Raw genomic sequence first — 11501 nt, 5'->3', positions numbered from 1 at the left:
GTTGGTTTTAGCACCTGGAGATGTGCTCTGGGGCCAGGAAATCTGACCCAACCAACTGTAGTTTCATTGGAAGAGATATGAATGTGCCATACTAAAAATAAAAGTCATTCTCTGATTAAGGTTAGTCAAATTTAGACATGAGCTCAATCTATCATGTCCATGGTGAGTGTGACAATTTGGACAAAAAGTTGGGCTGACAGAGTTACAAGAATAGAAGACACACATCCTTCATTCCATGGTTGTTGAAAGAGTTGACAGGTGGAAGCTTTCAGCTGTGTTCTTCTCAAGCAATTGCCCATAGTTCAGAAGAGACATCTTGCCCTAGGCCTTGCTTCTCCTTGGGATAGTGGAGGATGCCTGGAGAGGTCAATGGAGGATTACAAAGGCTTGACTACCTTGCCTCAGCTTGACTCTGATGGCCCATCCAACTCCAGAGCTCCCCAGAGTTCCCCAACTCCAGTGCACTACACATAGGCATCATAGACCACTTCTCTCTGTATCCAGTTTTGCTTCCTTAGCTAACTTTCCATTTTATAGGTCTTCATACTGAGAAGATTCTCCAATAAAGTTTCTGCATGCAAAGTCTATCTCACTTTGCTTCTGGGAAACTTGATTTGTGATGCATTTAAACTCAGCAATGACAGTAACTTAGAGTTTGCTAAACAGGTCACTTGCTTCTTGGAAGAAAAGCTATGACAAACTTAGACAGTGTATTAAAAATCAGAGACATCACTTTGCTGACAAAAGTCCATATATTTAAAGCTATGGTTTTTCCAGTAATCGTACAGATGAGAAAGTAGGACCATAAAGAAGGATGAAAGCTATCAGAGAAATGCAAATCAAAACCACAATGAGGTACCATTTCATGCCAGTCAGAATGGCTGCTATCCAAAAGTCTACAAGCCATAAATGCTGGAGAGGCTGTGGAGAAAAGGGAACCCTCTTACACTGTTGAAGGGAATGCAAACTAGTACAGCCACTATGGAGAACAGTGTGGAGATTCCTTAAAAGACTGGAAGTAGAACTGCCTTATGACCCAGCAATCCCACTACTGGGCATACACACTGAGGAAACCAGAAGGGAAAGAGACACGTGTACCCCAATGTTCATCGCAGCTCTGTTTATAATAGCCAGGACATGGAAGCAACCTAGATGTCCATCAGCAGATGAATGGATAAGAAAGCTGTGGTACATATACACAATGGAGTATTACTCAGCCATTAAAAAGAATACATTTGAATCAGTTCTAATGAGGTGGATGAAACTGGAGCCGATTATATAGAGTGAAGTAAGTCAGAAAGAAAAACACCAATACAGTATACTAATGCATATATATGGAATTTAGAAAGATGGTAACAATAAACCTGTATGCGAGACAGCAAAAGAGACACAGATGTATAGAACAGTCTTTTGGACTCTGTGGGAGAGGGCGAGGGTGGGATGATTTGGGAGAATGGCACTGAAACATGTATAATATCATATATGAAACGAATCGCCACTGCAGGTTCAATGCATGATACAGGATGCTTGGGGCTGATGCACTGGGATGACCCAGAGGGATGGTACGGGGAGGGATGTGGGAGGGGGGTTCAGGATGGGGAACACGTGTATACCCGTGGCAGATTCATGTTGATGTATGGCAAAACCAATACAATATTGTAAAGTAATTAGCCTCCAATTAAAATAAATAAATTTATATTAAAAAAAAAACACCTGAAAAAAATCAAAAGAATCGTCAACAATACCATGAAAGAAAAATAAAAAGAGACACAACAACCAAAATTTATGGAATGCAACAAAAGGAATTCTAAGAGGAAAGTTCATAGCAATAAATGTCTACATTTAAAAGAAAACAGGAAAAATCACATATAAACAATCTCACTTTATAACTCAAGTAAGTAGAAAAAGAACAAATGAGCCAAAAATACAATATACTGAAGAAAATATAATGAATAGAGCTGAAATAAATTATATAGAGTTAAAAAGACAATAGAAAAACAATGACACCAAGAACTGGTTCTATAAATAGACAAACTAAATGGAAAAACCTTTACCTAGACACACCAATGTAAAAACAGAATGCTCAAATAAAGTCTGAAAGGAAACAAACACAGTACTATGACACTACAGAAATATGGAGTACCAGAAGAGTGTGAACAATTATAAACAAATTGATTTGACAACCCAGAGAAACTGAATAAATTTCCAGAAACATATAATCAAGGCTAAAACATGAAAAAAAGAAAATCTGAATAGACTCATTATTAGTAAGGAGATTGAATCAATATAATATCACTATAATCAAAATCTCTGAGCAAAAGCAGTCTGGAACCAAACATTCAAAAAAGAATTAATACCAAACCTTCTCAAACTCTTCCAAAAAACAAAAGAGGAGGGGACACTTTCAATTTACTTATAAGATCAGTGTCACCCTGCTACCAAAACCAGGCAAAGATGCCACAAGAAAAGAAAATGGCATGCCAATAGCCCTAATAAATAAATATAGATGAAAAAAATACTTAACAAAGTATTTAAAATTGAATGGAACAATACACTTAAAAGATCATACGCAATGATCAACTGAGATTTATTCTAGGGTTGCACAGATTGTGCCACATCTACAAGTAAATCAAGGTAATATGTCATCTTAATAAAATGAAGAATAAAATCAATGATTATCTTAATAGATTCAAAAAATTGTTTATAAGATAATATTTTGAACCAAGAAAACAAAGATGTAAAAGGTAGTCCCTTCAATAAACACTGTTGGGGAGACTTCCCTGGCAGTCCAGTGGTTAATACTCGCCTATTCAAATGAAAGGAGTGCAGGTTCCATCTCTTGTTGGGGAACTGAGATCCCACGTGCCATGCGGCATGACCAAAAAGTAAAAAAAAAAATAAATGCCGTGGGAATAATTGGAAAACCACATGTAATAGTATGAACCTGAACCATTATCTTACAGCATACACAAAAATTACCTCAAAGTAGATTAAAGAGTTAAATGGGAGATGTGAAAGCACAAGACTCCTAGAATAAAACATGGCGAAGCAGATCCTTGACATTAGTCTTGGAAATCACATTTTGAATGTGACACTAAAAACAAAGAATAGCAAGAATAAATAAGTGGGACTCCATCAAGCTAAAAACATTTTGCACAGCAAGAAAAACCATAAACAAATAGAAAAAACAGTCTAATGAATGGGAGGGATATCTTCAAATTACATATTAGATAGGGGATTAATACCCAAATTATATAAAGAATTCATATAACTCAATAGCAGTAAATCCCAAAGAGACCATTTAAAATATGGGCAAAAGGATATGAAGAGATATTTTTCCAGAGAAGACATAGAGATGGCAACCAGCACATGAAAAGGTTCTCAATATTTCTAATCACCAAATTAAATCACGATGCAAATTGAAATCACAATGAGCTATCACCTCACACCCGTTGGTATGGTTGTTAAAAAGGAAGCAAGAAATACCAAGTGTTGGCAACGATGTGGAGAAAAGGGAACCCTCATGTACTGTTGGTGGAAATGTAGAGGATGCAGCCACTATGAAAACAGTACAGAGTTCCTCAAAAAATTAAAAGTGGAATGACATTATGATCCACCAACTCAACTTCTGAGTATTTATCCAAGGAAAATGAAAACACTAACTCAAAAAGATATCTACACACCTTCTTCACTGCAACATTATTTATAATGGCCAAGATGTGCAAACAGCCTGAGTTCACCAATGGATGACTGGATAAAGCAAATATGATATGTATATATACATATATATGTACACATGTTATTTATATATATAGCGCCGAAGAATTGATGCTTTTGAACTGTGGTGTTGGAGAAGACTCTTGAGAGTCCCTTGGACTGCAAGGAGATCCAACCAGTCCATTATGAAGGAGATCAGCCCTGGGATTTCTTTGGAAGGAATGATGCTAAAGCTGAAACTCCAGTACTTTGGCCACCTCATGCTTAGAGTTGACTCATTGGAAAAGACTCTGATGCTGGGAGGGATTGGGGGCAAGAGGAGAAGGGGACGACAGAGGATGAGATGGCTGGATGGCATCATTGACTCGATGGACGTGAGTCTGAGTGAACTCCGGGAGTTGGTGATGGACAGGGAGGCCTGGCGTGCTGCGATTCATGGTGTCACAAAGAGTTGGACACGACTGAGCGACTGATCTGATCTGATGTTATAAAATTGGTATTAATGTCATTCCACACTGGCTGAATATCATTACATATATATGTAAATAACATTCCATGTTATTTAAATATTTACACATATATACATATAACGGAATGTTATACATATGTAAATAACACGGAATGTTATTCAGCCAGAAGAAAGATGAAGATTTTGTTATTTGTGACAACATGGATGAACCTTGAGGGCATTACACTAAGTGAAATGAGTCAGACAGAGAATGACAAATACTGGATGATCTCATTTATATGTGGAATCTAAAAAAAGAGAAAAAATATAGTCACAGATAAAGTGTAGAGACTGGTTGTTGCCAGAGGCGATTTGGAAAGGTTGGCAAAATGTTTCAGGAGGATCAAAAGGTACAACATATAAAATAAATATATCTTTGGGAATGTAATGTACAGCATGGTTAATAATGACTATAGTTAATAATACTTTATGGCATATTTGAAATTTCTAAGAGAGTAGATCTTAAAGTTCACATCAGAAGAGAAAAATTGAAATTATGTATGGTAATCCATGTTAACTATACTTATTGTGGTGATTGTTTTGCAATAAACACAAATATTAAATCATTATGTTGTACATCTGAAACTAATATAATGTGATATGTCAATTATGCCTCAATAAAAAAATGAATGCCCAAAACACACCAAAACAAGTCCTAAACTTTAGGCATATCATATTCAAACTGAAAGAAACTGAAAGAAAATCAAAGATAAACAGATAATGAGATTGAGACTTCATTATTGAAGAAAAAGGCAAAAGAAAAAAGGAAAATGGAGGCATCGATATTCATACCATTCCTACAGCTTTGATCATCAATTTTCTCCCACAAAGACATAAGTGACATCAGAGTAGTACTATTTTGGAGTTTCATGTGGGACTTGACACCTGGAAATCACTTGATACATTCATGTCCATCTAGTTGTCTATAGATAAGCAAAGATGTTCCCAACTTACAGTTTATTGTTGTTTAGTTGCCAAGTCATGTCCAACTCTTTGTGACCCCATGGATGCCACCAGGCTCTTCTGTTCATGAGATTTCCCAGGCAAGAATCCTGGAGTGGGTTTCTATTTCCTTCTCCAGGGATCTTCCTGACCCAGGAATCCAACCCATGACTTCTGCATTGGCAGGTGGGTTCCTTACCACTGAGCCACCAGGGAAGCCCTTCCAACTTACAGTAGTGAGATTTAAAATGGTTCAACTTTACAATGGTATGAAAGTAATATGCCTTCAGTAGAAACTGTTCAAACTTTGAATTTTGTAATTTTCCCAGGATAATGATCAGTTCAGTTCAGTTCAGTTCAGTCTCTCAGTCGTGTTCAACTATTTGCAACCCCATGGACTGCAGCATGCAACCCTCCCTGTACATCACCAACTCCTGGAGTCTACACAAATTCATGTCCATTGAGTCGGTGATGCCATCCCACCACCTCATCCCCTGTTGTCCCCTTCTCTTCCCGCCTTCAATCTTTCCCAGCATCAGGGACTTTTCAAATGAGTCAGTTCTTCGCATCAGGTGGCCCAAGTATTGGAGTTTCAGCTTCAGCATCAGTCTTCCCAATGAATATTCAGGACTGATTTCCTTTAGGATGGACTGGTTGGACCTCCTTGCAGTCCAAGGGACTCTCAAGAGTCTTCTCTAACAGTTCAAAAGCAGTTCAAAAGCATCAGTTCTCCAGCGCTCAGCTTTCCTTATAGTCCAACTCTCACATCCATACATGACTAGTGGAAAAACCATAGCTTTGACTAGATGGACTGTTGTTGGCAAAGTAATGTTTCTGCTTTTTAATATGCTGTCTAGGTCGGTCATAACTTTCCTTCCAAGGAGTAAGCGTCTTTTAATTTCATGGCTGCACTCATCATCTGCAGTGATTTTTGCAAAATAAAATCTGTCACTGTTTCCATTGCTTCCCCATCTATTTTCCATGAAGTGATGGGACCAAATGCCATCATCTTAGTTTTCTGAATGTTGAGTTTTAAGCCAACTTTTTCACTCTCCTCTTTCACTTTCATCAAGAGGCTCTTTAGTTCTTCTTCACTTTCTGCCATGAGGGTGGTGTCACCTGCATACCTGAGGTTATTGATATTTCTCCTGGCAATCTTGAATCTAGCTTGTGATATAAGGTACAAAACTCTCTTACAGTACTGGGCAGTGACATGTAGTTCTGATGTATTAAATGCATTTTCAATTTATACTATTTTCAACTAGAGTATATTTATCCATACTTAACTGCATGGTAAATAGAGGAAGATCTATACAGAAACCTCTTCACCTGTGGAACTTGCACCTTTTGGCTAAGGTAAGCCTCACTTAAGCTGAGGACAGCAGAGGTCAAGGCCCCAGAACCCCACACACTGGGTGAAACCCTGGTTTATGGAGGAGGTGGTCATGATCAGCCCCAGGGCTGATCCCCGCAATGATCAACCCCTCCAGGCAAGAGGGTCCTTCTGCTGGAGAACTGTCCCTTCACCTGGGGCTGGTGGTGAAGGTACGATTGTTTGACTTCAACAAGGCAGACAGCTCTCATGTCATCAGCACTGCCTGTCCACCTGGTTCATCGTCCCTGCAGGTGCACAGGAGGTCTGATCCTGGGCTAGGGGTGTGTGATGATGCCCACCTACTCATAGCTTCCAATGGAGCCCATAAGGGAGAGGGAGGAGATGTGGTGTGGGGATGGTCTAGTACAACTAGAAACTTGTGTCTGTGAGAAGTGGGAGGAAGGAGTGACCAGGACCAAGTCCCCTTGGACACTAGGGAGGTTGCAGAATGAAATGTTGGGCAGCACACATGTTGGTCTATAATACATCTACCCAAAAACTCATTGACATTATAAAGAACCACCTGAAAACTTGCTTCCTTTAAATGGCACAAAATTGCCCATCACTTTTAAAGGAATTGTTGATTATTAAAATATATATGCATTTTTAATAGAAAGAACTAACAAAGAGCTCATAGTGCACAGTATGTTAAATGAAGTTACTCATTTTATCCTTGCTAAAACCATGAGCTAAAAACATTAATTAATAAGCTGACTTAACCTTCTAAATGTACCCAGAATACTGTATAGCATAGGGTATATATATATATATGCTATGTATGAACACACAAATGCATATATAGGATCATTTTGCTGTACACTTGAAACTAACACATCTTTATAAATTAACTATACTTAATTTTTTAAAAAAGACCAAAGACAAGTACCCAGAACTTGTCTACTTCTGCTATCTTAAATTTCCACCACAGTTGAAGTGCCATGATCTCTTGCCAAGATGCCAAGATGCCATCTCATCTTAATGACTATGGGAGCCTTGTGGTGGACTCTACAGGGTACAGGGTAATTTTATAAAAAAGGGGCAGATCATACCTCCTCTCTACTCAAAGCTCTACGTTTCCAAATATCTATCAGGCTGTACGAGATGTGGGCTGTGCTTTCTGGCCAGCTCTCCCTCAGACTCTCCCTGGTGCTCTCTGCTTTAGAACACCGTCCTCAGCCTTTGCTCAGCTGTCCCCTCTGCCTGGAACACTTTGCATCAGTATCTAGGCTTCAAACTCTCCCAGGACTGGACTGTGCCCCCTCCTTCACTACTGTGTGTACACACCAACTTGGTGCCCAAAAGCCCTAGGCTCTCAGGATATGAGTGCAGGTCTCTTGGGAGTAGTGAAAATGGAATGATTGAGGGGGGATTTTTTGGTAGACTCTATTCAGGGACATGTTTGTAGAAGGCATGGCTTAAGAGATTATTTCACAAATCTCTCCAGAGTTCTTGTGATAGAAACATGATAGAAGCCAGTTCTTGCTGAAGTTTTCTCCTCATACCTTATTTCCCTTCTAAACATGGTATCAGTGATAAAGAATCAATCTTCCCTCAAATTCCTACTAGCATGGAATGACAAATTTGCAATCTCTGAACTTCCCAAGGTATTTTTCATGTAAGAAGACTAAAAAGAAGTTATAGCTGTTTTTCTTTGATATTTTACACATTGATACTTATATTTAAAGTACAATTTCAAGAAAGGACAAATCTCATCATATTGCTTAACACCATCAGAAACATTGAACTTGAGTTTGTGTTACACTAAGCTCCTCTGTCCATGGATTTCTCCAGGCAAGAATACTGGATTAGGTAGCCATTCCATTCTCCAGGGGATCTTCCCCACCCAGGAACCGAACCCGGTCTCCCACATTGCAGGCATATTCTTTAACATCTAAGCCACCAGGGAAATCCCAATTAGTGTTAGTGCCATGAAATATTGGACTTACTTTACTAGTAGCTATGGTACTGGTGGCTCAGACAGTAAAGCATGTGTCTACAATGTGGGAGACCTGGGTTCAACCCCTGGGTTGGGAAGATTCCCTGGAGAAGGAAATGGCAATCTACTCCAGTACTATTGCCTGGAAAATCCCATGGACAGAGGAGCCTGATAGGCTACAGTCCATGGGATCACAAAGAGTCAGACATGACTGAGCGATTTCACTATATATGGTGCCCTGAAGCTGGGAAAGATAGAGAGAAGGAGGAAAAGGGGGTGACAGAGGATGAGATGGTTGGATTGCACATTGACTCAATGGACATGAGTTTAAACAAACTCTGGGAGATAGTGTAGGACAGGGAAACCTGGCGTGCTGTGGACTATGGGGTTGCAGAGTCAGACGCAACTGAGCAAATGAATGACAACAATGTTGATGCAGATGATAAAGTGAAGCCCAGAGAATGAAGTAACTTTGTCCAAGTTGCACAGTTTCTACATCTCAGGCCACCTCTGATCTTTGCACCTCATTTCAGTGAACAATGAGTTTTGAATCTCTATCTACTCCTTGCTTACTTTTAACATGCAGTTCAGAAGACAGACTTTCCCTAGCAAACCTGGGGAAAAGGTAAATAATATATCTACAGTCCTTTATTGCATGGAGAGTGGTGCTCAATGGAGGAAAGATTCATTGTGATACTGATCACTTATCATCTGTTACACTGACCTCTTGTATCCAAATATTTTCAGATTGCTCAGCTCATAGCCTCACCCCAACTAGGCACAAGGGCCCAATTTGTACTGAGGAGGAAGTCTGAGCCACAAGAAGACTTGAGATTGCAGAGGAAAGACAAAATCAAGAGAGGAAACCCCAGAAGGGTGGACATGACTACATTCTCCATATCCCTAGAACTTTCTTCCGGGCTCTCATTACCTCCATGTTACTCAGTCTGTAAATAAGTGGGTTGAGCATCGGGGTAAAGATGGTATAGAAGATGAAGGTGGCTCATTCTCCCACTGATGTCCCAGCAGAGGCTTTCTGCATGCACCTAAAGATGGCTCCCCCAGGGTAAGGGCACCAGAGCTGGGTGAAAGAAGCTGTGGTCAGAGCCTTCTGTTTCCCCCTCAGTGGAGGTCATGTTAATCACAGCAGTGAGGACCCAGGCATAGGAAGCCACAATGACCCCCAGGGGCAGCAGCAGCATGACCACACAGCAAGCATAGATGAGGTCCTCAAAGAGGGATGTGTCTGCACAAGAGAGATGCAGCAGGGTGGAAAACTCACAGAAGAAGTGGTCCATCTGAGAGAGCCACAGTAGGGGAAGCTGAAGACCATGCCCGCGTTAATCAGTTACTCCACTCACCCAGGATGCCAGGCTATCAGATAGCAAATCTTCCATTTCATGGGCACAGGGTACCTATCGCAGGGTGTGACACACAGCCATGTACCTGTCATAGGCTATGACTGCCAGGAAGAAGCACTGACCATTTAGAAGACCTGAGTAGCACAGCCGCCCTGACACATGAAGTTACTTCCTGAGATGAAGTTGGCTGCCATCTTGGGCACCACTGTACCCATCATGGTCAGGTCCATGATAGAGAGCTGGCTGAAAAAAAAGTACATGGGGGTGTGCAGTGGCCTGTCAGCCTGAGTGAGCAGGAGGAAGAGGATGTTGCCAGCCAGGGCAGTAGCAGAGGCCAGAAGGACAAGGGGGAAAGGAAGAAGTCATATGGTGAGTAGCTGAACAGACCCAAAAGGATAAATTCTGATAGGGAGGTGTCATTCTAGATGTTCATGGCATTGACCCTGAGGGAAGAAAAAGCAAGCATAAAAACAATATAACTTACCAGACAACTCCATCACATAAGGAAAATAACCATCTTCCATTTCTACCTCAGATCTCTGATATAGCCCCATCCTTTCCTCCTGCCATGAAAATTCATTTCGTCTCAGTTGACATCAGTGATTATCAAGCAGGATTTGATCTTATTTCTCTTGAAAGACTAAGAAGCAGGCCCTCAGAGGAGGAGAGTCAGAGAATGAAAGGGAGAGAGAGGAGCTTTAAATAACAGGTGAATAGCTGTAGATTTAGGCAAAGGGAATATACATTTTAAAAGATATGGAAAATAAAATTTGTCACCCCCAAATTTCTCCTTAGCATATGGATTTACTTAGAGCTGAAAATAATCAAGGCCCAAAAGACTAAAGAAGAAACTGACTTTCACCCCAAGTACCTAAAAGAATTTAAAAGAGTACCAAAAGAGAAATCTGCAAAGAACATGGACTCAGTGTACCTGTGTGTGAGAGCAGACTCTAGGGAGGGCCTAGACATCAGAGGTCACTCAGTTTCCCATTGTCGCTGCATAGCCCAGCAAACATTTATTTACCAAACATTTGCTTTTTCATCACCATGTAAATAGTCACAAACCACGATCGCCAACATCCTCTTTTGTATTGAAAGCCAAGAGAGTATTTAAGGTGAGGTCCTTTCCACAGGGTCGCAAAGAGTCGGACTGAGGGACTTTCATTTTCACTTTTGTCCTTTTGGTGAGTTAATCACTTTTCTTGGGTCTCTCCCACATACGAAAGTTATTAAACCTGTGTTTGATTTTCTCCAGTAAATGTTTATCAGGTGAATTTAATTCTTAGACCATCCTGAAAACCTAGACAAGTAGAGGAAAATTTCTTCCTCTAATGAGTCTCGCGGAGAAGGCAATGGCACCCCACTCCAGTACTCTTGCCTGGAAAATCCCATGGACGGAGGAGCCTGGTAGACTGCAGTCCATGGGGTCGCGAAGAGTCGGACATGACTGAGCGACTTCACTTTCACTTTCATGCACTGGAGAAGGAAATGGCAACCCGCTCCACTGTTCTTGCCTGAAGAATCCCAGGGATGGTGGAGCCTGATAGGCTGCCATCTATGGGGTCGCACAGAGTCGGACACGACTGAAGCGACTTAGCAGCAGCAGCAGCAGTGAGTCTTGGGTGTGAAGAGAGAGAAAGAGAGAGGAGGTGGGAAAGGGGG

This window comes from Bos mutus, chromosome 7 (genome assembly GCF_027580195.1).
Source record: "Bos mutus isolate GX-2022 chromosome 7, NWIPB_WYAK_1.1, whole genome shotgun sequence".
NCBI classification, from domain to species: Eukaryota; Metazoa; Chordata; class Mammalia; order Artiodactyla; family Bovidae; genus Bos; species Bos mutus.
Note: the sequence above shows the minus strand (reverse complement) of the source record.